Source organism: Oncorhynchus kisutch, linkage group LG21 (assembly GCF_002021735.2).
Source record: "Oncorhynchus kisutch isolate 150728-3 linkage group LG21, Okis_V2, whole genome shotgun sequence".
Taxonomy (NCBI): Eukaryota; Metazoa; Chordata; class Actinopteri; order Salmoniformes; family Salmonidae; genus Oncorhynchus; species Oncorhynchus kisutch.
The window spans coordinates 29,434,143-29,459,471 of record NC_034194.2 but is presented as its reverse complement, the minus strand read 5'-3'; the positions used below and the strand labels follow the sequence as shown (position 1 = coordinate 29,459,471).

At 43.1% G+C, this 25,329-nt stretch overlaps 1 protein-coding gene across 1 annotated transcript in view; it reads right to left on the bottom strand.

Annotated features, from left to right (window-relative positions):
* Positions 1–25,329, bottom strand: part of LOC109866240 (1-phosphatidylinositol 4,5-bisphosphate phosphodiesterase beta-4) — a 138,266-nt gene that overhangs the window by 101,358 nt on the left and 11,579 nt on the right. Inside the window, exon 3 of the mRNA XM_031800169.1 lies at positions 9,173–9,245. The gene's annotated coding sequence lies outside the window, so the exon portion shown is untranslated. The remainder of the gene's footprint in view (positions 1–9,172; positions 9,246–25,329) is intronic.

Sequence of the window (25,329 nt, the reverse complement as noted above, 5' to 3'; positions counted from 1 at the left end):
AGCCTGTTATCCCTTTGTTCCTGTTTTCTTTGCCTGACAGTTTTCCTCTCCGCTACAGTTCTGCCCGCTCTGACTCTGGTCCCTGTCTCCAGTCCCACATCTCGTCATCCTGCTACTCTGCCCTGGATTATTATTCCTCACTCTACTGCTCCCTTGGATGCATGCTTACCCTGTCCCAACCCCTCTCGCTCAAGCCTCAGCACCTGGTTTCCTGCAACCCGCCCGAGCTTCCCCTGGCCTGCACTCCATCTTTCCCCTGTGTTTCAATAAATACCTTGGTTACTTCATCCCAGTCTCCTCATCTGAGTCTGCTCTTGAGTGTCCCTGTTCCACTCTGCGTAACACCTTCAATAGTGGCTGTACTAGAGAATGCAGGCACGTGGGAGACTGGTGTTCAACTCTCCAACGGGGAGGAAGGAGTAGGCTGTCCTTGTATATAAGAATTTGTTCTTAACTGATTACATGTGTGTTATGTCATAGATGCGATGTCTTCACTATTATTCTACTATGTTAAAATAAAGCAAAAACCTGGAATGAGTAGGTGTGTCCAAACATTTGACTGGTACTTAATTCATTTTATGTTGTTTCTATTCCAAGGAAAACTAACATGCCCGGTCGGGAGTGGGCTACAGTACTAAGGTAAGAGCAAAATAATCCTAACAAAATAAAATAATAAAAACCTTAGTGTAACAATCGTTTTAGTAAGTAATACTGAAGTCGTACACTATCAGTTTCTATTCAGGTTTATGTACCCCATTCATTGTCAGTTAGAGACACAGTAGGACCCAAAAACATAATCAGTGCTCTAACTCCCCCTTGTTGTGGTCTGGAGCAATAAAGTGGTGACGCAGGGTACCGTACTAAACCACAAATTACCTCTAAGTACCACAGCACAATCGCAAAACTTTTAGTGGAGCAACCACTGTAACATTAGCAAGTTAGCAAAACCCAGCTGGAGATAATTTATTTGGAACATCTTAGCTAGTTAACTTAATAGTTATAAGATACTGTTTTTGCTGGCAAACAGAAGTGAATTTCGAACAAGTATAACTTCATCACCTCACTTAAGTTGTGCTGCAGGAGGGACTCACCTCACAAAGCTCCCATTGTACTCATTGTGCTTCTTTGTAAACAAACATATGACTGGCTCAAACCCGGTAAGCTTCATAATGAAAAATCTTCATAATGAAAAATCTTCATAATGAAAAAGCCTCATAATGAAAAAGCCTCATAATGAAAAATTTTCGAATTGGGGAAATGAAGAACGCAATCTGCATTATCTATTACCTAGTGCACAAGTTGACTTCATGTATTTCTTTAAAAAGTACTAATAACAAAATGCTAACAAAATGCTAACAAGTAATGAGGAATCCTCATAGACAACGCTAACTAAATGCTAATGAGTGTATTGCAAACATTCTGTACAGTGTCTGACCTAAACAATACAAGTATACAAGTAACTCAAAAATGCTACTCAAAGTTTGCTGCACGAGCAACATGAATATTAGCCAGCAAGGCTCTTGATCCAGGAGGGGATTCTGCTGTTACCAAGCGAATGCTTGATTTTGAAAGAAGCTAAACACTTAGCTAGATAGCTAACTAGCCTCTAAATGCACAACTGCAGAGGATTTAGCATATTTTAGACAGTTAACTTAATAGTTATAAGATATTTTACATTTATTTAACTAGGCAAGTCAGTCAAGAAAAAAATCTTATTTTCAATGACGGCCTAGTGGGTTAACTGCCTGTTCAGGTATAGAATTACAGATTTCTACCTTGTCAGCTTGGGGATTTGAACTTGCAACCTTTCGGTTACAATTCCACCACTCTAACCACTAGGCTACCCTGCCCCCACAGCATTTAGTTGTGAATTCCATACTGTAATTAGATTACCTGCCTCTTGCTACACAACAGTGAGTGTCTCATAAGGCTCCGGTTTCTTGTCGTTGTGTGCTTGTAAACAAACATCACGTGACAAGTGAACACGTGACTGGGGACTACCGTAAACTACATAATGTGACAGATAATTTTTTTAAATTTTTTAAAATTTTTAATTTTACCTTTATTTAACCAGGTAGGCAAGTTGAGAACAAGTTCTCATTTACAATTGCGACCTGGCCAAGATAAAGCAAAGCAGTTCGACAGATACAACGACACAGAGTTACACATGGAGTAAAACAAACATACAGTCAATAATACAGTATAAACAAGTCTATATACAATGTGAGCAAATGTGGTGAGAAGGGAGGTAAAGGCAAAAAAGGCCATGATGGCAAAGTAAATACAATATAGCAAGTAAAACACTGGAATGGTAGTTTTGCAATGGAAGAATGTGCAAAGTAGAAATAAAAATAATGGGGTGCAAAGGAGCAAAATAAATAAATAAATTAAAATTAAATACAGTTGGGAAAGAGGTAGTTGTTTGGGCAAAATTATAGGTGGGCTATGTACAGGTGCAGTAATCTGTGAGCTGCTCTGACAGTTGGTGCTTAAAGCTAGTGAGGGAGATAAGTGTTTACAGTTTCAGAGATTTTTGTAGTTTGTTCCAGTCATTGGCAGCAGAGAACTGGAAGGAGAGGCGGCCAAAGAAAGAATTGGTTTTGGGGGTGACTAGAGAGATATACCTGCTGGAGCGTGTGCTACAGGTGGGAGATGCTATGGTGATCAGCGAGCTGAGATAAGGGGGGACTTTACCTAGCAGGGTCTTGTAGATGACATGGAGCCAGTGGGTTTGGCGACGAGTATGAAGCGAGGGCCAGCCAACGAGAGCGTACAGGTCGCAATGGTGGGTAGTATATGGGGCTTTGGTGATAAAACGGATTGCACTGTGATAGACTGCATCCAATTTGTTGAGTAGGGTATTGGAGGCTATTTTGTAAATGACATCGCCAAAGTCGAGGATTGGTAGGATGGTCAGTTTTACAAGGGTATGTTTGGCAGCATGAGTGAAGGATGCTTTGTTGCGAAATAGGAAGCCAATTCTAGATTTAACTTTGGATTGGAGATGTTTGATATGGGTCTGGAAGGAGAGTTTACAGTCTAACCAGACACCTAAGTATTTGTAGTTGTCCACGTATTCTAAGTCAGAGCCGTCCAGAGTAGTGATGTTGGACAGGCGGGTAGGTGCAGGTAGCGATCGGTTGAAGAGCATGCATTTAGTTTTACTTGTATTTAAGAGCAATTGGAGGCCACGGAAGGAGAGTTGTATGGCATTGAAGCTTGCCTGGAGGGTTGTTAACACAGTGTCCAAAGAAGGGCCGGAAGTATACAGAATGGTGTCGTCTGCGTAGAGGTGGATCAGGGACTCACCAGCAGCAAGAGCGACCTCATTGATGTATACAGAGAAGAGAGTCGGTCCAAGAATTGAACCCTGTGGCACCCCCATAGAGACTGCCAGAGGTCCGGACAGCAGACCCTCCGATTTGACACACTGAACTCTATCAGAGAAGTAGTTGGTGAACCAGGCGAGGCAATCATTTGAGAAACCAAGGCTCTCGAGTCTGCCGATGAGGATGTGGTGATTGACAGAGTCGAAAGCCTTGGCCAGATCAATGAATACGGCTGCACAGTAATGTTTCTTATCGATGGCGGTTAAGATATCGTTTAGGACCTTGAGCGTGGCTGAGGTGCACCCATGACCAGCTCTGAAACCAGATTGCATAGCAGAGAAGGTATGGTGAGATTCGAAATGGTCGGTAATCTGTTTGTTGACTTGGCTTTCGAAGACCTTAGAAAGGCACGGTAGGATAGATATAGGTCTGTAGCAGTTTGGGTCAAGAGTGTCCCCCCCCTTTGAAGAGGGGGATGACCGCAGCTGCTTTCCAATCTTTGGGAATCTCAGACGACACGAAAGAGAGGTTGAACAGGCTAGTAATAGGGGTGGCAACAATTTTGGCAGATAATTTTAGAAAGAAAGGGTCCAGATTGTCTAGCCCGGCTGATTTGTAGGGGTCCAGATTTTGCAGCTCTTTCAGAACATCAGCTGAATGGATTTGGGAGAAGGAGAAATGGGGAAGGCTTGGGCGAGTTGCTGTTGGGGGTGCAGTGCTGTTGTCCGGGGTAGGAGTAGCCAGGTGGAAAGCATGGCCAGCCGTAGAAAAATGCTTATTGAAATTCTCAATTATGGTGGATTTATCAGTGGTGACAGTGTTTCCTATCTTCAGTGCAGTGGGCAGCTGGGAGGAGGTGTTCTTATTCTCCATGGACTTTACAGTGTCCCAGAAGTTTTTTGAGTTAGTGTTGCAGGAAGCAAATTTCTGCTTGAAAAAGCTAGCCTTGGCTTTTCTAACTGCCTGTGTATAATGGTTTCTAGCTTCCCTGAACAGCTGCATATCACGGGGGCTGTTCGATGCTAATGCAGAACGCCATAGGATGTTTTTGTGTTGGTTAAGGGCAGTCAGGTCTGGGGAGAACCAAGGGCTATATCTGTTCCTGGTTCTAAATTTCTTGAATGGGGCATGTTTATTTAAGATGGTTAGGAAGGCATTTAAAAAAAATAACCAGGCATCCTCTACTGACGGGACGAGATCAATATCCTTCCAGGATACCCCGGCCAGGTCGATTAGAAAGGCCTGCTCGCAGAAGTGTTTCAGGGAGCGTTTTACAGTGATGAGTGGAGGTCGTTTGACCGCTGACCCATTACGGATGCAGGCAATGAGGCAGTGATCGCTGAGATCTTGGTTGAAGACAGCAGAGGTGTATTTAGAGGGGAAGTTGGTTAGGATGATATCTATGAGGGTGCCCGTGTTTAAGGCTTTGGGGAGGTACCTGGTAGGTTCATTGATAATTTGTGTGAGATTGAGGGCATCAAGTTTAGATTGTAGGATGGCTGGGGTGTTAAGCATGTTCCAGTTTAGGTCGCCTAGCAGCACGAACTCTGAAAATAGATGGGGGGCAATCAGTTCACATATGGTGTCCAGAGCACAGCTGGGGGCAGAGGGTGGTCTATAGCAGGCGGCAACGGTGAGAGACTTGTTTTTAGAGAGGTGGATTTTTAAAAGTAGAAGTTCAAATTGTTTGGGTACAGACCTGGATAGTAGATTGCAACACCGCCCCCTTTGGCAGTTCTATCTTGTCTGAAAATGTTGTAGTTTGGAATTAAAATTTCTGAATTTTTGGTGGTCTTCCTAAGCCAGGATTCAGACACCGCTAGAACATCCGGGTTGGCAGAGTGTGCTAAAGCAGTGAATAGAACAAACTTAGGGAGGAGGCTTCTAATGTTAACATGCATGAAACCAAGGCTATTACGGTTACAGAAGTCGTCAAAAGAGAGCGCCTGGGGAATAGGAGTGGAGCTAGGCACTGCAGGGCCTGGATTCACCTCTACATCGCCAGAGGAACATAGGAGGAGTAGAATAAGGGTACGGCTAAAAGCTATGAGAATTGGTCGTCTAGAACGTCTGGAACATAGAGTAAAAGGAGGTTTCTGGGGGCGATAAAATAGCATCAAATAGCACAAATATAATGTACAGACAAATGTATGGTAGGATGTGAATACAGTGGAGGTAAACCTAGGTATTGAGTGATGAAGAGAAAGATATTGTCTCTAGAAACATCATTGAAACCAGGAGATGTCATTGCATGTGTGGGTGGTGGAACTAATAGGTTGGATAAGGTATAGTGAGCAGGACTAGAGGCTCTACAGTGAAATAAGCCAATAAACACTAACCAGAACAGCAATGGACAAGACATATTGACATTAAGGAGAGGCATGCTTAGTCGAGTGATCAAAAGGGGCCAGTGAGTGGAGAGGTGGGTTGGTGATTTAGACAGCTAGCCAGGGCATCGGTAGCAAGCTAGCATAGCATAGCGTTTGATTAGACTCCACTCCCTATCACATCTCTCTCCATCGCTCATATGACTTGCTGCTATTTACACTACTGCTACTATGAGAACTATCTCAATGGCAATACCATTTGCTACAATGCCATAAATGTGCATAATATCTCACAAGGAAAATATGAAATGACAATGCACGTTCTGTCTGAACAAATGTGTGCGTTCTCACTTCTGAAAATACGGGACGATTTCAGACAGGCTGATCTGAAGAATTCTTGGTCCACAAACTTACAGGATCATTCTTAGGTTGCTAAACCTATTGCTAACCTTAATTACGCATTTTAAAACACTTCCATCTTTCCCATTTTTGACAATCATCTACAGTTGAAGTTGTAAGTTTACATACACTTAGGTTGGAGTTATTTAAACTCGTTTTTCAACCACTACACACTTCTTGTTAAAAAACTAGTTTTGGCAAGTCGGTTAGGACATCTACTTTGTGCATTACACAAGTCATTTTTCCAACAATTGTTTACAGACAGATTATTTCACTTATAATTCACTGTATCACAATTCCAGTGGGTCAGAAGTTTACATACACTAAGTTGACTGTGCCTTTAAACAGCTTGGAAAATTCCCCAAAATGATGTCATGGCTTTAGAAGCTTCTGATAAGCTAATTGACATCATTTGAGTCAATTGGAGATGTAACTGTGGATGTATTTCAAGGCCTACCTTCAAACTCAGTGCCTCTTTGCTTGACGTCATGGGAAAATCTAAATAAATCAGCCAAGACCTCCACAATTCTGGTTCATCCTTGGGAGCAATTTCCAAATGCCTGAAGGTACCACCTTCATCTGTACAAACAATAGTACACAAGTATAAACACCATAGGACCACGCAGCCGTCATACCGCTCAGGAAGGAGATGAGTTCTGTCTCCTTGAGATGAACGTACTTTGGTGTGAAAAGTGCAAATCAATCCCAGAACAACAGCAAAGGACCTTGTGAAGATGTTGGAGGAAACCGGTACAAAAGTATCTCTATCCACAGTAAAACGAGTCCTATATCGACATAACCTGAAAGGCCGCTAGGCAAGGAAGAAGCCACTGCTCCAAAACCGCCATAAAAAAGCCAGACTACTACTGCACATGGGGACAAAGATTGTACTTTTTGGAGAAATGTCCTCTGGTCTGATGAAACAGAAATAGAACTGTTTGGCCATAATGACCATCGTTATGTTTGGAGGAAAAAGGGGAAGCTTGCAAGCCGAAGAACACCATCCCAACCATGAAGCACGGGGGTGACAGCATCATGTTGTGGGGGTGCTTTGCTGCAGGAGGGACTGGTGCACATCTCAAGACATCAATCAGAAAGTTAAAGCTTGGTCACAAATGGGTCTTCCAAATGGACAATGACCTCAAGCATACTTCCAAAGTTGTGGCAAAATGGCTTAAGGACAACAAAGTCAAGGTAGTGGAGTGGCCATCACAAAGCCCTGACATCAATCCTATAGAACATTTGTGGGCAGAACTGAAAAAGCGTGTGCGATCATGGAGGCCTACAAACCTGACTCAGTTACACCAGCTCTGTCAGGAGGAATGGGCCAATATTCACCCAACTTATTGAGGGAAGTTTGTGGAAGGCTACCTGAAATGTTAGACCCAAGTTAAACAATTGAAAGGCAATGCTACCAAATACTAATTGAGTGTATGTAAACTTCTGACCCACTGGGAATGTGAAATAAAAGCTGAAATAAAGCATTCTCTCTACTATTATTCTGACATTTCACATTTTAAAATAAAGTGGTGATCCTAACTGACCTAAAACAGGGAATTTGTACTAGGATTAAATGTCAGGAATTGTGAAAAACTGAGTTTAAATGTAGTTGGCTAATGTGTATGTAAACTTCCGACTTCAACTGTAATTCGACTATCACCTGTCAATTTACGGATACGACTGCAGCCACACCAGTAAATAGCTAACCTTACAGAAACTCTGTTGTTACACCGCAAGTCAGATGGCTCATTGCCAAAAATGGTTAATGTTAAAAATAATAACCAGCTAATGTTAGCTAGCTATGTTGGCTATTAGCTCCTATATGATATCTTAGCACCATGTTTATCTAGCCAGCTAGCTAGCAGAGTAGCTAATATTGCTAGCTAACACCACAGATGAATGGGTTAATTATCATAATCTTTGCTAACAGGTCACAGAGCTATCTGCTTAGCTAGCTAGCTTGCTTATTGCATGCATGTCCGGGCACGACAACACAACGTCTTATTATTAGTGAATTAAACTAAACTAATATTTGCAACAGGAGTTTGATTTTGGTAATTGTGTCAATTCATCTGTTTCTCAATACTGCACCTTTCTGTTGAGGAATGAGCTAACTTGCTGCTAGGCAATGATGTTGATTTTCCCAGCAAGACATTCCTCTGCATTGTGCAGTGCTTGTAGCTCAGGCGGTAAGTGGCGGCTGGCATAGCAGCAGTTTTGCTATGTAGAGGGACTATCGGCAAAGCCGATATCGGCCCGAAATATCGGCCCAGACGATTTTCGGTCGTTTTCTAGTACAAGGCCTTTAATTTGATACATTCACTGCTAAAATGGACTAAATTTGACAGCCAACATATTTCATGTTACAAAAATTCTGTGACTCCACAAATGGTGGTCCTCAAAAGCGAAACTGAAAAGTTTGGGAACCGCTGGCATAGGTAATTATGCTTGTATGTTCCATATTCTCTCATGTTGCTATCACATTAGCGTAATTTAAAGAGCAACCGGAATGGATGTTTAATAAATCAATGTTCCTTCTTATCTCATTTGGCTAATATAAATCAAGTGATATATGAAGATGATGTCCCTCCTCCTTTTCCATATCTGGGCATCAAACGCAAAATGAACGATTTTCCACCAGTAGGCCTCATGTTTGATTTCATCCCATCCTCAATGTCTTTCTCTCCTTTCACCAAATACTGAGTGTTTACCTGACCTCTGTGGATTTCTGCAGATGTTCACAAACAACTCTTGGTAGCACAATGGAAGTTTACTTGAAACATCTCCTGTTTATTTCTAATCTCAAAATACTACTACAGTTGGAGTAGTAAGTGGGTACAGTTGCAGTAGTGTAGTGACTAAGTAGTCGAGTAATAGTAGATTCAGAGTATTAAATAGTCACATGTACAGAGGTTGCAGGTGTGATTGCAGGGTACAGTGAAAATCTTAGGCTCTGAGTGAGTAGTAGTGAGTAGTAGTGAGTAGTAGTGAGTAGAGTATAGCTGTAGTAATAACTGACAAGTGAAGAATAGTAGGAGCAAGTACAGTAGTGGTATAGTATAGTATATTATAGGACAGCATAGCATATCATAGTTATATCTATAGTATAGTTCTTACCGGATAGACGGAAGGGCTCTGAACTGGGAGGAGGCGGCACAGTGGAGGGCTGAGGACAGCACTGGACCACGGTCTGTATGGAGAGAGAGAGTAGTTACAGTAATAACACATCTCATTATTGAGGAGGGCTCTAATGCCTCCAGGGGAAAAACACTGAAGTGAGATTAAGTTCACACATCCTGAAATACTCATTACTGCATCTGAACATTTTAATCATAGCTCTCCCTCTGCCTTTCTGCAGAATCTACTTTTAATAACAAGCTGCAAGGTCATAAATGTTCCCTAACCAGGAATGACTGCTGGAAATGAGCTGGAAAATCACACAGCTAGCGCTACATCTGCCGATTAGCAGAGGGAGAGAGAGCGACAGGGGTAGAGAGAGGGATGGGGGGCGAGTGAGAGAGAGAGGAAGAGAGTGCATCCCAGAGTTAATTGTTTCCTATTCAATGGGCATCTCTACCTTAACAGTATGCAATTGACTTCACCTCTCTTCCCCTCTGCTCTCCATCTCTCCTCTCTGCCACTCTCAGGCCAGTCACAGGCCTCCTCCACAGCCCGTCAAAACAGCTCCGTGTGGCACATCAAGCAGTACCACTCAGTAGAGTGGCTTTCACAGGCCTCTCTAGTTGGAGAGCAGTTTGTTGAGCCGCCAGGCAATCTAGGCATGTCATGTATAGGCTGATATTTATGTTAGACAGTGAGTGTTTTTGTGGGAACATGGTACTAAACCATGGGGATGGTGAGATAGAGGGGGAGAAAGAGGGATTAGAGAGAGAGTGTGAGAAGGGGGGGATCAGTGTCATGGAAAGACTTATGAAAAGATGCCATTGAAAATCAGCTCCCTGTTTTTGTGATAACTCTGACAGCATTTAGACTGTTAGATCAAATGGACTTAAACATGTTATAACTCTAGTGTTCCATCCTCCTCCTTCTCCTCTCATTTCACAGGACATCTCTCCATCAATCTCTCTACAGATAGAGAACTCTCTCCATCAATCTCTCTACAGATAGAGAACTCTCTCCATCAATCTCACTACAGACAGAGAACTCTCTCCATCAATCTCTCTACAGACAGAGAACTCTCTCCATCAATCTCTCTACAGACAGAGAACTCTCTCCATCAATCTCTCTACAGATAGAGAACTCTCTCCATCAATCTCTCTACAGATAGAGAACTCTCTCCATCAATCTCACTACAGACAGAGAACTCTCTCCATCAATCTCTCTACAGATAGAGAACTCTCTCCATCAATCTCACTACAGACAGAGAACTCTCTCCATCAATCTCACTACAGACAGAGAACTCTCTCCATCAATCTCTCTACAGATAGAGAACTCTCTCCATCAATCTCTCTACAGACAGAGAACTCTCTCCATCAATCTCTCTACAGACAGTGAACTCTCTCCATCAATCTCACTACAGACAGAGAACTCTCTCCATCAATCTCACTACAGACAGAGAACTCTCTCCATCAATCTCACTACAGATAGAGAACTCTCTCCATCAATCTCACTACAGACAGAGAACTCTCTCCATCAATCTCTCTACAGATAGAGAACTCTCTCCATCAATCTCTCTACAGACAGAGAACTCTCTCCATCAATCTCTCTACAGACAGAGAACTCTCTCCATCAATCTCTCTACAGACAGAGAACTCTCTCCATCAATCTCTCTACAGACAGAGAACTCTCTCCATCAATCTCACTACAGACAGAGAACTCTCTCCATCAATCTCTCTACAGACAGAGAACTCTCTCCATCAATCTCTCTACAGACAGAGAACTCTCTCCATCAATCTCACTACAGACAGAGAACTCTCTCCATCAATCTCTCTACAGACAGAGAACTCTCTCCATCAATCTCACTACAGACAGAGAACTCTCTCCATCAATCTCACTACAGACAGAGAACTCTCTCCATCAATCTCACTACAGACAGAGAACTCTCTCCATCAATCTCTCTACAGACAGAGAACTCTCTCCATCAATCTCACTACAGACAGAGAACTCTCTCCATCAATCTCTCTACAGACAGAGAACTCTCTCCATCAATCTCTCTACAGACAGAGAACTCTCTCCATCAATCTCACTACAGACAGAGAACTCTCTCCATCAATCTCACTACAGACAGAGAACTCTCTCCATCAATCTCACTACAGACAGAGAACTCTCTCCATCAATCTCACTACAGACAGAGAACTCTCTCCATCAATCTCTCTACAGACAGAGAACTCTCTCCATCAATCTCTCTACAGACAGAGAACTCTCTCCATCAATCTCTCTACAGACAGAGAACTCTCTCCATCAATCTCTCTACAGACAGAGAAGTCTCTCCATCAATCTCTCTACAGACAGAGAAGTCTCTCCATCAATCTCTCTACAGACAGAGAACTCTCTCCATCAGGCACAATCACAACAGTGGGTTTATTTTTAGGCCCAGCCAGTGTTATTCCAGGTAACATCATCAGAGGGGTGAAGTGTCAGGCAGGCAGCAGAGATTCCTGTTGATCAGTCTAGCAGATAAGAGGTTGGTAATCTCAATCCCAACACACACACACACACGTACACACACACTGGTAGATAGAGGGAGATTTACATTATCAGTCAGGCATGACACAGCTTTAAAATCAATCACATCCACATCTACGTGGGAAACCAGTGTCGGCTGGAATAAGAGACTAACGGCAGACATGTGGGTGCACAACACGCAAACGCACATACACTCACCTTCATTCTCTATCTCTCTCACACTTCAAACAGCCTATTCATTTCACTCCTCCTGTTCTCTTTGCCACACTTGCAGTACAGACAGACAGACAGACGGTAAAATACCTGCAGACTTCAGTTGTGAAATATAGAGCTGTGGGTTACAGCAATAAAACTACCTTGACTGAAGTCTCTGTCTGTGTGTCTGTGTGTCTGTCTGTCTGTGTGTCTGTGTGTCTGTGTGTCTGTGTGTCTGTGTGTCTGTCTGTCTGTCTGTCTGTCTGTCTGTCTGTCTGTCTGTCTGTCTGGGGTGAGGATAGGTTGGTTGTCTGTCTGTCTGTCTGTCTGTCTGTCTGTCTGTCTGTCTGTCTGTCTGTCTGTCTGTCTGTCTGTCTGTCTGTCTGTCTGTCTGTCTGTCTGTCTGTCTGTCTGTCTGTCTGTCTGTCTGTCTGTCTGTCTGTCTGTGTCTGTCTGTCTGGGGTGAGGAGAGGTTGTCTGTCTGTCTGTCTGTCTGTCTGTCTGTCTGTCTGTCTGTCTGTCTGTCTGTCTGTCTGTCTGTCTGTCTGTCTGTCTGTCTGTCTGTCTGTCTGTCTGTCTGTCTGTCTGTCTGTCAAGAAAGGAGAGAAGTAGCCCATGTCTCCAGATAATGACAATCTCCATCTCAGAATGTGTCACATTAGGACGTGTTCTGACAGCAACGTCCTGCTGGGACTATTGGTTCCTGCTCAAAAACTGACGGAGAGAGAGGGACACACTTTTCTCAAGTCCTTCCATCCTCCCGCAGTAAGGCCGGCTCTGAAGGGACCTTATACAAACGCTGTGTTCTTATTGGAGCATGGTTCTGGGAATATCCCGCCCCGTAAGTCACCCTCCAGCTGCCTCCCATAGGACAGCTGGGGTTCTGAGAAGGTCATGGAGGGGTCAGTAGGCCACCATATTGAATATTGCTCTTCTAAAGATAGACTGTGGAGGAGTGATGGGGTGAAGAGGGCAGGGGAGGAGTGACTGATGGGGTAAGAGCTGATATAATAAGGATGTTAGTCCGTCTATCAATACTCTCATCCCTTCATTACCTTCTCTCCTTTCTGTATTACAAGGGTCAAGAGTATTTCCTGGTCACATGACCTGATCAAGAAAAGTCTGGAGCCTATAGGTCTAACCTGAGACATATTTTTTCCTGGTCAGGAGAAATACAAGCATCATATTAGTTCCACTGCCAGATCAGATCAGTGATCATTGAGCAGAGAGGAGACGACTCAGACGAGGAAAGGAAACTAGGCGAGATGGGGAGAGAGATGGGGCGAGAGATGGGGCGAGAGATGGGGCGCGAGATGGGGCGAGAGATGGGGCGAGAGATGGGGTGCGAGACGGGGCGAGAGATGGGGCGCGAGAAGGGGCGAGAGATGGGGCGAGAGATGGGGCGCGAGATGGGGCGAGAGATGGGGCGCGAGACGGGGCGAGAGATGGGGCGCGAGATGGGGCGAGAGATGGGGCGCGAGAAGGGGCGAGAGATGGGGCGCGAGACGGGGCGAGAGATGGGGCGAGAGACGGGGCGAGAGATGGGGCGAGAGATGGGGCGAGAGAGCTGATACTTTGACATCAGCCTCTCTTACTATTAACAATGCTTCCTAGGCACAACTGTTGAAAAGACTACTCAGACACACGTATTGCACTGTATGGTGTAGTATGAGCTTACTGTATATGGTGAGAGGCTGGGGTAAGGCTTTGGGGCATGTGAATGGGGCTGTGTAGTGTTGTAATCTAGCATCATGGATGTAATGTACATCATGGTGTCGCCAATACAATGGTCTACATCACAGGTTGGGCAACTGGCGGCATGCGGCCCCATTTTGTAGGCCTGCAGACCAATAAAACAAACAGTTTTATTGTAATTATCTTTTTTTGGGGGGGAACTCAGTCGGGGTCTCAACTTACTGTTGAGAGTTAGAATAATAGAATACATGTGGTTGTGCATCAGCACTCACTCAATTAGCCCATGACAGCAAAAATAATACAAAAATAAACTAAAAATAATAATACTACGGTCCCGGGTTCATATCCCGGGCTGTGCCACAACCGGCTGCGTTCGGGAGTCCCATAGGACGGCACACAATTGGCCCAGCGTTGTCCAGGTTATGGGAGGGTTTGGCCAGGGGGGCTTTACTTGGCTCACCGCGCTCTAGCGACTCCTTGTGGTGGGCCGGGTACCTGTGGGCTGACCCCGGATGACAGTTGAACGGTGTTTCCTCCGACACAGTGGTGCAGCTGGCTACCGGGTTAAGCTGGCGGGTGTTAAGGAGCGCGGTTAGGCGGCTCATGTTTCGGAGGACGCATGACTCCACCGTCGCCTCTCCCGAGCCCGTTGGGGAGTTGCAGTGATGAGACGAGATCGAGGGGGTAAAATACAAACAACTACAAATTATACGAATAATGAAGTTTTATGCAACATCTTTTTTAGTGCGTCCCCATTGCACCTTTTGTTTGTCTGAAATTGCGGGTTTTACACACCAGCCAAGCTTCTGGGAGAGAGCGATGGTCGCCTTTCCATAAGTTAGTCTAGTGGCCAGCTATCTAAACTTGTAGTAAACATGGTGGAATTACCGACCGTGGTCGTCAGTTATTGATATACCCTGATGAAGACACCTTGGCTGTCGAAACATTGGTGGTTGAATCTTTGCATCTGAGCTCCTACAGTGTGCGGCTCTCTTTTATTTTCAAATTGATAATCAGTTACCATATTAAAAACTGCAAACATTTGCCTCCACCCTATGGCAAATTGTGTAGAATTGCAGAAACTTTGCTGCAAAACTTAAACATTTTCTCTCTGCCCCATGGCAAAACGGGTAGAATTGCTTGAAATGAGTTAAAAAATTGCTAAATATTCCCTCCGCCCCATTACAAAATGTGTAGAATTGCAGGAAATTAACTTTCAAACGTACATTTCTTATTTTCGTTGTCACGATGGGGGCCGCTAAAATGTTTTGCTTGCACACACACACACACACACACACACACACACACACACACACACACACACACACACACACACACACACACACACACACACACCTCGTCTAGATGTCATACTGATACATAGTATGTAGAAGTGCTTAGGAGCTGTGAATGGTGTATGTGTGTATGTGCTCTGTGTGTGTGCGTGTATGTGCGTGTATGTGAGTGTGTATGTGTGTGTATGTGTGTGTATGTGCATATGTGAGTATGTGAGTATGTGAGTATGTGTATGTGCGTTTGTGTGTATGTGCGTGTGTATGTACATATGTAAGTATGTGTATGCGTATGTGTGTGTTTGTACGTGTGTGCCTGCAGGGTCTACATTAGGCTATGTGAACTGAACAGTATGTAGTGGTACATTATACAGTACATTCTTAGCCCACAATCTAGGCCTCTGATAGTGGCAGGGCATCGCAGCACGACTTTCTAATGTTCAGGCCATCACTATGAGTGCAGTAAGACTCCTCAGACAGGGTAAGAACAATTCATTATAGCTCCATTCTAGTCATAATGAAATAGATAGACCTGGACACAACGCCACAAGCCTCTCTGTGGAGAGCACTACACACATTTACAATAGTCTGCTTAACAAGTCATATAGAGAATGCAGATGAAGACAGAGAATAGAGAGAGAGGAGAGAGAGAGAGGCAGAGAGAGAGGCAGAGAGAGAGAAGCAGAGAGAAAGGCAAAGAGAGAGAGGATAGGCAGAGAGAGTGTGAGTGCAATGTTTATTGTTTATTTCACTTTTGTATATTATCTACTTCACTTGCTTTGGCAATGTTAACATGTTTCCCATGCCAATAAAGCCCCTTGAATTAAATTGAGAGAGGCAGAGAGAGAGGCAGAGAGAGATTCAGAGAGAGAGAGAATGAGAGAGGTAGAGAGGCAGAGAGAGATTCAGAGAGAGAGAGAACGAGAGAGGCAGAGAGAGAGGCAGAGAGAGAGAGAGGCAGAGAGAGAGGCAGAGAGAGAGAGAACGAGAGAGGCAGAGAGAGATTCAGAGAGAGGCAGAGAGAGAACGAGAGAGGCAGAGAGAGAGGCAGAGAGAGATTCAGAGAGAGATTCAGAGAGAGAGAGGCAGATAGAGAGGCAGAGAGAGAGAGAGAGAGAGGAAGAACGATAGAGAATAGATTGTTAGAGAGATGTTCTCCAGTGTAAAGGAATAGAGCAGATGCGGCGGCAGGTAGCCTAGTGGTTAGAGCGTTGGACTAGTAACCGAAAGGTTGCTGGATTGAATCCCCGAGCTGACAAGGTAAAAAATCTGTCGTTCTGCCCCTGAACAAGGCACTGTTCCCTGGTAGGCCGTCATTGTAAATAAGAATTTGTTCTTATCTGACTTGCCTAGTTGAATAAAGGTTAAATAACTGGTGGAAGGCTGCCTGTTAATGAGGTCAGGGGCTCTCTGTCTAATAACACACACACACACACACACACACACAGTGCCCCTCTACAGTCTAATTAGTAGCACCATTAGTGTGCAGGGAGGGAGTCAGGTCTGGTCTGGGTTTACTATCACAAGGACCTGTTTTGTAACACTTTATCCAACACTCCTGGTGCACAGCATGGTCTTCATTGTATTTTGTGAATAGAATATTGGTAAGGAGTACGCTATAAGTGTTGATTGCTCAGCATTTACATAACTCCATTCCGTCATCTCTCGACCCACCTTGTTTCTACCTACCACCACTAGTAACCACTGTCACGCACACAGGCACACAGACATAAACACAGAGACAGAGATTTTTAAAAGCTGTGTTTTGGTCATTTTCTGGCTAATTTGCATGGGGGTGGATCCAATCCTGGGGAATGCATCGTGTAAATTGGTGTGTGGGTGAATGTTTGTGTGTGTGTGTGTGTTGTAGGAAGGGGTCCATGGTAACCTCTGCTTTAGTAAACAACCTCCTCCTCTTCCTCTAATTACACTTCTCTGCTGCCAGTGTGTCACTCAGTATACAGTATGTGTGTCACTCAGTATACAGTATGTGTGTCACTCAGTATACAGTATGTGTCACTCAGTATACAGTATGTGTCAGTCAGTATACAGTATGTGTGTGTCACTCAGTATACAGTATGTGTGTGTCACTCAGTATACAGTATGTGTGTGTCACTCAGTATACAGTATGTGTGTGTCACTCAGTATACAGTATGTGTGTGTCACTCAGTATACAGTATGTGTATGTCACTCAGTATACAGTATGTGTGTGTCACTCAGTATACAGTATGTGTGTGTCACTCAGTATACAGTATGTGTGTCACTCAGTATACCGTATGTGTGTGTCACTCAGTATACCGTATGTGTGTGTCACTCAGTATACAGTATGTGTGTGTCACTCAGTATACAGTATGTGTGTGTCACTCAGTATACAGTATGTGTGTGTCACTCAGTATACAGTATGTGTGTCACTCAGTATACAGTATATGTGTGTCACTCAGTATACAGTATGTGTGTGTCACTCAGTATACAGTATGTGTGTGTCACTCAGTATACAGTATGTGTCACTCAGTATACAGTATGTGTGTGTCACTCAGTATACAGTATGTGTGTGTCACTCAGTATACAGTATGTGTGTGTCACTCAGTATACAGTATGTGTGTGTCACTCAGTATACAGTATGTGTCACTCAGTATACAGTATGTGTGTGTCACTCAGTATACAGTATGTGTGTGTCACTCAGTATACAGTATATGTGTGTCACTCAGTATACAGTATATGTGTGTCACTCAGTATACAGTATGTGTGTCACTCAGTATACAGTATGTGTGTGTCACTCAGTATACAGTATGTGTGTGTCACTCAGTATACAGTATGTGTGTCACTCAGTATACAGTATATGTGTCACTCAGTATACAGTATGTGTGTGTCACTCAGTATACAGTATATGTGTGTCACTCAGTATACAGTATATGTGTCACTCAGTATACAGTATGTGTGTGTCACTCAGTATACAGTATGTGTGTGTCACTCAGTATACAGTATGTGTGTGTCACTCAGTATACAGTATGTGTGTGTCACTCAGTATACAGTATGTGTGTGTCACTCAGTATACAGTATGTGTGTGTCACTCAGTATACAGTATGTGTGTGTCACTCAGTATACAGTATGTGTGTGTCACTCAGTATACAGTATGTGTGTGTCACTCAGTATACAGTATGTGTGTGTCACTCAGTATACAGTATGTGTGTGACACTCAGTATACAGTATGTGTGTGTCACTCAGTATACAGTATGTGTGTGTCACTCAGTATACAGTATGTGTGTCACTCAGTATACAGTATGTGTGTCACTCAGTATACAGTATGTGTGTGTCACTCAGTATACAGTATGTGTGTGTCACTCAGTATACAGTATGTGTGTCACTCAGTATACAGTATGTGTGTCACTCAGTATACAGTATGTGTGTGTCACTCAGTATACAGTATGTGTGTGTCACTCAGTATACAGTATGTGTGTCACTCAGTATACAGTATGTGTGTGTCAGTCAGTATACAGTATGTGTGTCACTCAGTATACAGTATGTGTGTCACTCAGTATACAGTATGTGTGTGTCACTCAGTATACAGTATGTGTGTCACTCAGTATACAGTATGTGTGTGTCAGTCAGTATACAGTATGTGTGTGTCACTCAGTATACAGTATGTGTGTGTCCCTCCCGGTGTGAAAACACTGCTGTGTGTGTGTGTCTGCATCTCTGCTGTGTGTGTGTGTGTGTCTGCATCTCTGCTCTGTGTGTGTGTGTGTGTGTGGGCTCAGGAGAGAGTTCAATGAGGCAGCAGCAAACCATCCTGTAGCTGGCGCTGGGGCTAATATTCCTCAGCCTCGTTATTCTGCTAGTCTGAACAAAAAACACTACTATCCTTGTCAAATACACTATGGCCAAAAGTATGTGGACACATGTTCATCAAACATCTCATTCTAAAATCATGGGCATTCATATGGAGTTGGTCCCCCTTTGCTGCTATAACAGCCTCCACTCCTCTGGGAAGGCTTTCCACTAGATGTTGGAACATTGCTGTGGGGACTTAGTGAGCATTAGTGAGGTCGGGCACTGATGTTGGGCGATTAGGCCTGCCTCGCAGTCGGCATTCCAATTCATCCCAAAGGTGTTTGAAGGGGTTGAGGTCAAAGCTCTGAGCAGACCAATCAAGTTCTTCCACATCGATCTCGACAAAGCGTTTTTGTATGGACCTCACTTTGTGCACAGGGGCATTGTCATGCTGAATCAGGAAAGGATCCTTCCCCAAACTATTGCCACAGCCCGAACCATGAAAAACTGTCCTAGACCATTATTCCTCCTCCATCGAACTCTACAGTTGTCACCATGCATTGGGGCAGGTAGTGTTCTCCTGGCATCCGTTGGACTGCCAGATGGTGAAGCATGATTCGTCACTCCAGAGAGCGTGTTTCCACTACTCCGGAGTCCAATGGTGGGGAGCTTTACACCACCCCAGCTGATGCTTGGCATTACGCATGGTGATCTTAGGCTTGTGTGCAGCTGCTCGGCCATAGAAACCCATTTCATGAAGCTCCCGACGAACAGTTATTGTGCTGACGTTGCTTCCAGAGGCAGTTTAGAACATGCTAGTGTGTGTTGCAACCTAGGACAGACAATTTTTATGCGCTTCAGCACTCGGTGGTCCCGTTCTGTGAGCTTGTGTGGCCTACCACTTCACGGTTGAGCCGTTGTTGCTCCCAGATGGTTCCATTTCACGATAACAGCATTTACAGTTTACTCTAGCAGGGCAGAAATTTGATGAACTGACTTGTTGGAAAGGTGGCATCCGTTGACTGTGCCACATTGAAAGTCACTGAGCTCATCAGTAAGGCTATTCTACTGCCAATGTTTGTCTATGGAGATTACATGGCTGTGTGCTCGATTTTATACACCTGTCAACAATGGGTGTGGCAGAAATAGCCGAAACCACTCATTTCAATGGGTGTCCACATACTTTTGTATATATAGAATACGTGTCAATAAAATTTGTTACGGCATGTTTGTAAACTTTGCGTATTAATGTTATCATTTGTTATGATATGAATGTCATGCATCCATGTTTAAAGCAGGCCTAAATGAAGTAGTAGCAAGTAAATAAGCACAGGAAGCCATTGACATATGCCTGGCTTTGGTTCAGTTCGACCAATATACTAACTCAGTAGACTCAGGGTCACAACAAGCGACTGAGTTTTTGTATGTTTACATGTTCTGTTTGTTTCTGCATCGGTAGTCCACAGGCTAATAGAACATTTTGTTTTTTCATATACAGTATATATATACATACACCTAAGCCAAATACATTTAAACCCAGTGTTTCAAAATTCCTGACATTTAATCCTTGTAAAAATGCTCTGTCTTAGGTCAGTTAGGATCACCATTTTATTTTAAGAATGTGAAATGTTTCTTTTGATTTTCCCACGATGTCAAGCAAAAAGGCTTGAGTTTGAAGGTAGGCCTACAGTGGGGCAAAAAAGTATTTAGTCCGCCACCAATTGTGCAAGTTCTCCCACTTAAAAAGATGAGAGAGGACTGTAATTTATCATAGGTACACTTCAACTATGACAGACAAAATGAGAAAAAAAAGAAAATCACATTGTAGGAGTTTTAATGAATTTATTTGCAAATTATGGTGGAAAATAAGTATTTGGTCAATAACAAAAGTTTCTCAATACTTTGTTATATACCCTTTGTTGGCAATGACAGAGGTCAAATGTTTTCTGTAAGTCTTCACAAGATTTCACACACTGTTGCTGGTATTTTGGCCCATTCCCCCATGCAGATCTCATATAGAGCAGTGATGTTTTGGGGCTGTTGCTGGGCAACACGGACTTTCAACTCCCTCCAAAGATTTTCTATGGGGTTGAGATCTGGAGACTGGCTAGGACAGTGAATTATAAGTGAAATTATCTGTCTGTAAACAATTATTGGAAAAATGACTTGTGTCATGCACAAAGTAGATGTCCTAACCGAATTGCCAAAACTGTAGTTTGTTAACATGAAATTTGTGGAGTGGTTGAATAACGAGTTTTAATGACTCCAACCTAAGTGTATGTAAACTTCTGACTTCAACTGTAGATGATTGTCAAAAATGGGAAAGAAGGAAGTGTTTTAAAATGCGCAATAAAGGTTAGCAATGGAGTTTTAATGACTACAACCTATATATATAACCTATATATATATATATCACACACACACACAGTACCAGTCAAAAGTAATATATATATATACAGTAACAATCGAAAGTTTGGACACACCTTCTCATTCCAACCATTTTCTACATTGTAGAATAACGGGGAAGACATAAAAGCTATGAAATAACACATATGGAGTCATGTAGTAACCAAAAAAAGTGTTAAACAAATCAACCAGCTTCCTGAGGCAGTCCCCTGGAATGCATTTCAATTAACAGGTGTATCTTGTGGAATTTCTTTCCTTCTTAATGTATTTGAGCCAATCAGTTGGGTTGTGACAAGGTAGGGGTGGTATACAGAAGGTAGCCCTATTTGGTAAAAGACCAATTCCCAATTATGGCAAGAACAGTTCAAATAAGCAAAGAGAACGAAAGTCATTACTTAAGACATGAAGGTCAGTCAGTGTGGAACATTACAAGAACTTTTAAAGTTTCTTCAAGTGTAATCGCAAAAACCATCAAGCGCATTCAGGCTCTCATGACGACCACCACATGAAAGGAAGACCCAAAGTTACCTCTGCTGCGGAGGATAAGTTCATTAGCGTTACCTGTCTCTCATGACGACCACCACATGAAAGGAAGACCCAGAGTTACCTCTGCTGCGGAGGATAAGTTCATTAGTTACCAGCCTCGGAAATTGCAGCCAAATAAATGCTTCACAGACTTCAAGTAACAGACACCAATATGAAGAAGAGACTTGCTTGGGCCAAGAAACATGAGCAATGGACATGAGACCGGTGGAAATCTGTCCTTTGGTCTGATGAGCCCAAATTAGAGATTTTGGTTCCAACCGCCGTGTCTTTTTGAGACGCAGAGTAGGTGAACGGATGATCTCTGCATGTGTGGTTCCCACAGTGAAGAATGGAGGAGGAGGTGTTATGGTGTGGGTGTGATTTCCTGGTGACACTGTCTGTGATTTATTTAGAATTCAAGGCACACTTATCCAGCATGGCTACCACAGCATTCTGCAGCGATACACCATCCCCTCTATTTTGGGCTTTTGTTTTTCAACAGGACAAGGACCCAAAACACAGCTCGAGGCCCAATTTGACCAAGAAGGAGAGTGATGGAGTGCTGCATCGGATGACCTGGCCTCCACAATCACCCGGCCTCAACCCCATTGAGATGGTTTGGGATGAGTTGGACCGCAGAGCGAAGGAAAAGCAGCCAACAAGTGCTCAGCATATGTGGGAACTCCTTCAAGACAGTTGGAAAAGCATTCCAGGTGAAGCTGGTTGAGAGAATGCCAAGAGTGTGCAAAGCTGTCATCAAGGCAAAGGGTGGCTACTCTGAAGAATCTCAAATATAAAATCTATTTGGAGTAGTTAAACACTTTTTCATGATTCCATAAATGTAGTTGTGATCACAAAATAGCAAAAAAAATAAGAAAAACCCTGGAATGAGTAAGTGCGTCTAAACTTTTGTCTGGTACTGTAAATAGTCTGTCTGGGCTCGTCGGATTCGTTAAAGGAAAAAAGGATTCTGCCAGTCCGTGGTGAGTAATCGCAGTCCTGATGTCCAGAAGTTATTTTCAGTCATAAGAGACGGAAGCAGCAACATTATGCACAAAATAAGTAAAAAATAATACGTTCCAGACAACGCAAAGAAACAAACAAAAAAATACAATTGGTTAGGAATACGCAAAAAATCAGCCTTGTTCGAGGCAGCCAGTCGTGTTTGAGCAGCATTCAGACTAAGAGGGAAATGTTGTTTTAACCCTCCTCTCCTCTATTTTCCTCCCTCTACTTATCTCCATTCCTCTCCACTATCTTCTCCCCGGACTTTCCACTTCCACAATGCTTCTTTACTTTAACAGACATCTTCCTCACTCGCCCTCGTTCCCTTTTCAACTCTTTCTGAGATACACAATCTCTATATTTGCAGCAGTCTGAGTATTTAGGCCTATTAAGAATGGGCCATAATCCTGGTACAGTAAGGAGCTGTGTGTGTGTGTGTGTGTGTTGCTATGTAACAGTAAACTGTGTGATGTTTAACATCATTCTCAGTGTGTCAGTGTCATTTCATTGAGGGTAATAATAGCTATCCTGAAGAGGACAGAGACGAGAAAAGGACATGTTCTGTGTTCTGGAGCAAAGGTTCCCACAGTAATTGGAAATGCAAATTGCCTTCACATGTACAGATTCCCACAGTGGATTGGGGCACGGGTGGAGAGCCAATGTGAGTGGAGAGGTGTGTGTGTGTGTGTGTTTTGGTTTAACTATCCTTGTGGGGACCAGATGTTCTCATAAGGACAGTAAAACAAGGAACATTTGCACAAGTGGGGAAATTTTGCAGATCCCCATAAGGAAATAGGCTATTTTAGGCTTAAATTTAGGGTTAGGGTTAGAATTAGGATTAGGTGTTAGGTTTAGGAGTTAGGGTTTGGTGTTAAGTTTTGGGTTAGGTTAAGGTTTGGGGTTAGGTTTAGAAATAAGATTTTGAATGGGAATAAATTGTTTGGTCCTCACAAGGATAGTAAAACGTGTGTGTACGTGTGTTTGTGTGTGTGTCTTCCAACCTGAGGTAATTTCACAGCTATGGGGATGTCATCTGATGCTGAGGCGACTAGATACTTTGGCCAAATATTTTATTAAAAGAAGCAATATTGATATGAGTTAACACCAGACATCTGTTGGAGGGACATCTCTATCTTTCTTTCTCTATGTCACACACACACACACACACACACACACAGGGCTCTATGGTGACTTTTTTTTACAAGGAGTATGTGTTCACCTAAGTTGAAAAACGTAGGCGCACACAAAGAAATTTAGGAGTACATTTAAAAATATTTGTGGTAATAAATACCTAATTTACATAAGTATTCAAACCCTTTGCTATGAGACTCGAAATTGAGCTCAGATGCCTTTTTAAAATGATAAACTTAGATTAGCTAACACAATGTTCCATTGGAACACAGGAGTGATGGTTGTTGATAATGGGCCTCTGTACAGTTGATAATGGGCCTCTGTAGATATTCCATAAAAAATCAGCCGTTTCCAGCTACAATAGTCATTTACAACATTAACAATGACCACTGTATTTCTGATCAATTTGATGTTATTTTAAATGGACAAAAAATGTGCTTTTCTTTCAAAAACAAGAACATTTCTAAGTGACCCCAAACTTTTGAACGGTAGCGAACATGTTAGGGGTGTAACGGTTCACTGAAGCCATAGTTTGGTACATATTGCGGTTTTGGGGTCACAGTTTGGTTCGGTTTCGGGTTCAGCAGGAAAATGAAATGCCATTCACAATGTTTAGCATTCACAATGTTCCTGGCATGTTGTGACAGGATTGTTATGTTGGGTCTCTCAAGTTCTCTCTTAATGCTGCGGTTGTAAACGTGTTGGAGGTGGGAATTTACCAGTTGTAAAGTCGTAAATACCAGTTGGATGCATTCATGTTATTTGAGAATGCTGATTGGCTAATGGCCAATAAACTAAAAGTACAGCTATCAAGATTGTAAACAAATGATAGAGTTCAAAAACCACATTAATAGATTGCTTTTATTAATGTTTTGTTGTTGCATTTAACTGCTGACAATGCTGTTATAGAGGGCATTTCCTTAGTATGGCACCCAGACAAAACTACGTCGGCGAGTACATAAACTGCCTCTACCTTCCGTTCTATTGGCGAGTGTACAATCACTGGAGAACAAACTAGGCGAGCTCCGTTCAAGACTATCCTATCAACGGGACCTGAAGAACTTTCAAATCCTATGTCTCTTCGAGTCGTGGCTGAAGAAGGACATGGATAATATACATCTAGCTGTTTTTTCTGTTTTTCTGCATCAGACGAACAGAATGGCAGCGTTGTGTAAAAGCTCAAGAGGGGTGAGGTGTATTAAGTAAATCTCGAGGTTCTGCTTGCCTGAGTTAGAATACCTCATTATAAGCTGTAGATCATACTATGTTTCTGTCTATTTACCACCACAAACCGGTGCTGGAACTGTAACTGCACTCAATGAGCTGTATAGGGCCATAAGCAACAAAGAAAATTCTCATCCAGATGAGGCACTACTAGTGGCCGGTGATTTTAACGCAGGGAATCTGAAATCCATTTTACCTCATTTCTACCAGCATGTCACTTGTGCAACTAGAGGCAAAAAAAACTGCAGATCACCTTTACTCCACACACAGAAACGCATACAAAGCTCTCCCTCACCCTCCATTTGGAAAATCTGACCATTACTCTATCCTCCTGATTGCTGCTTACAAGCAAAAACTCAAACAGGAAGTACCAGTGACACGCTA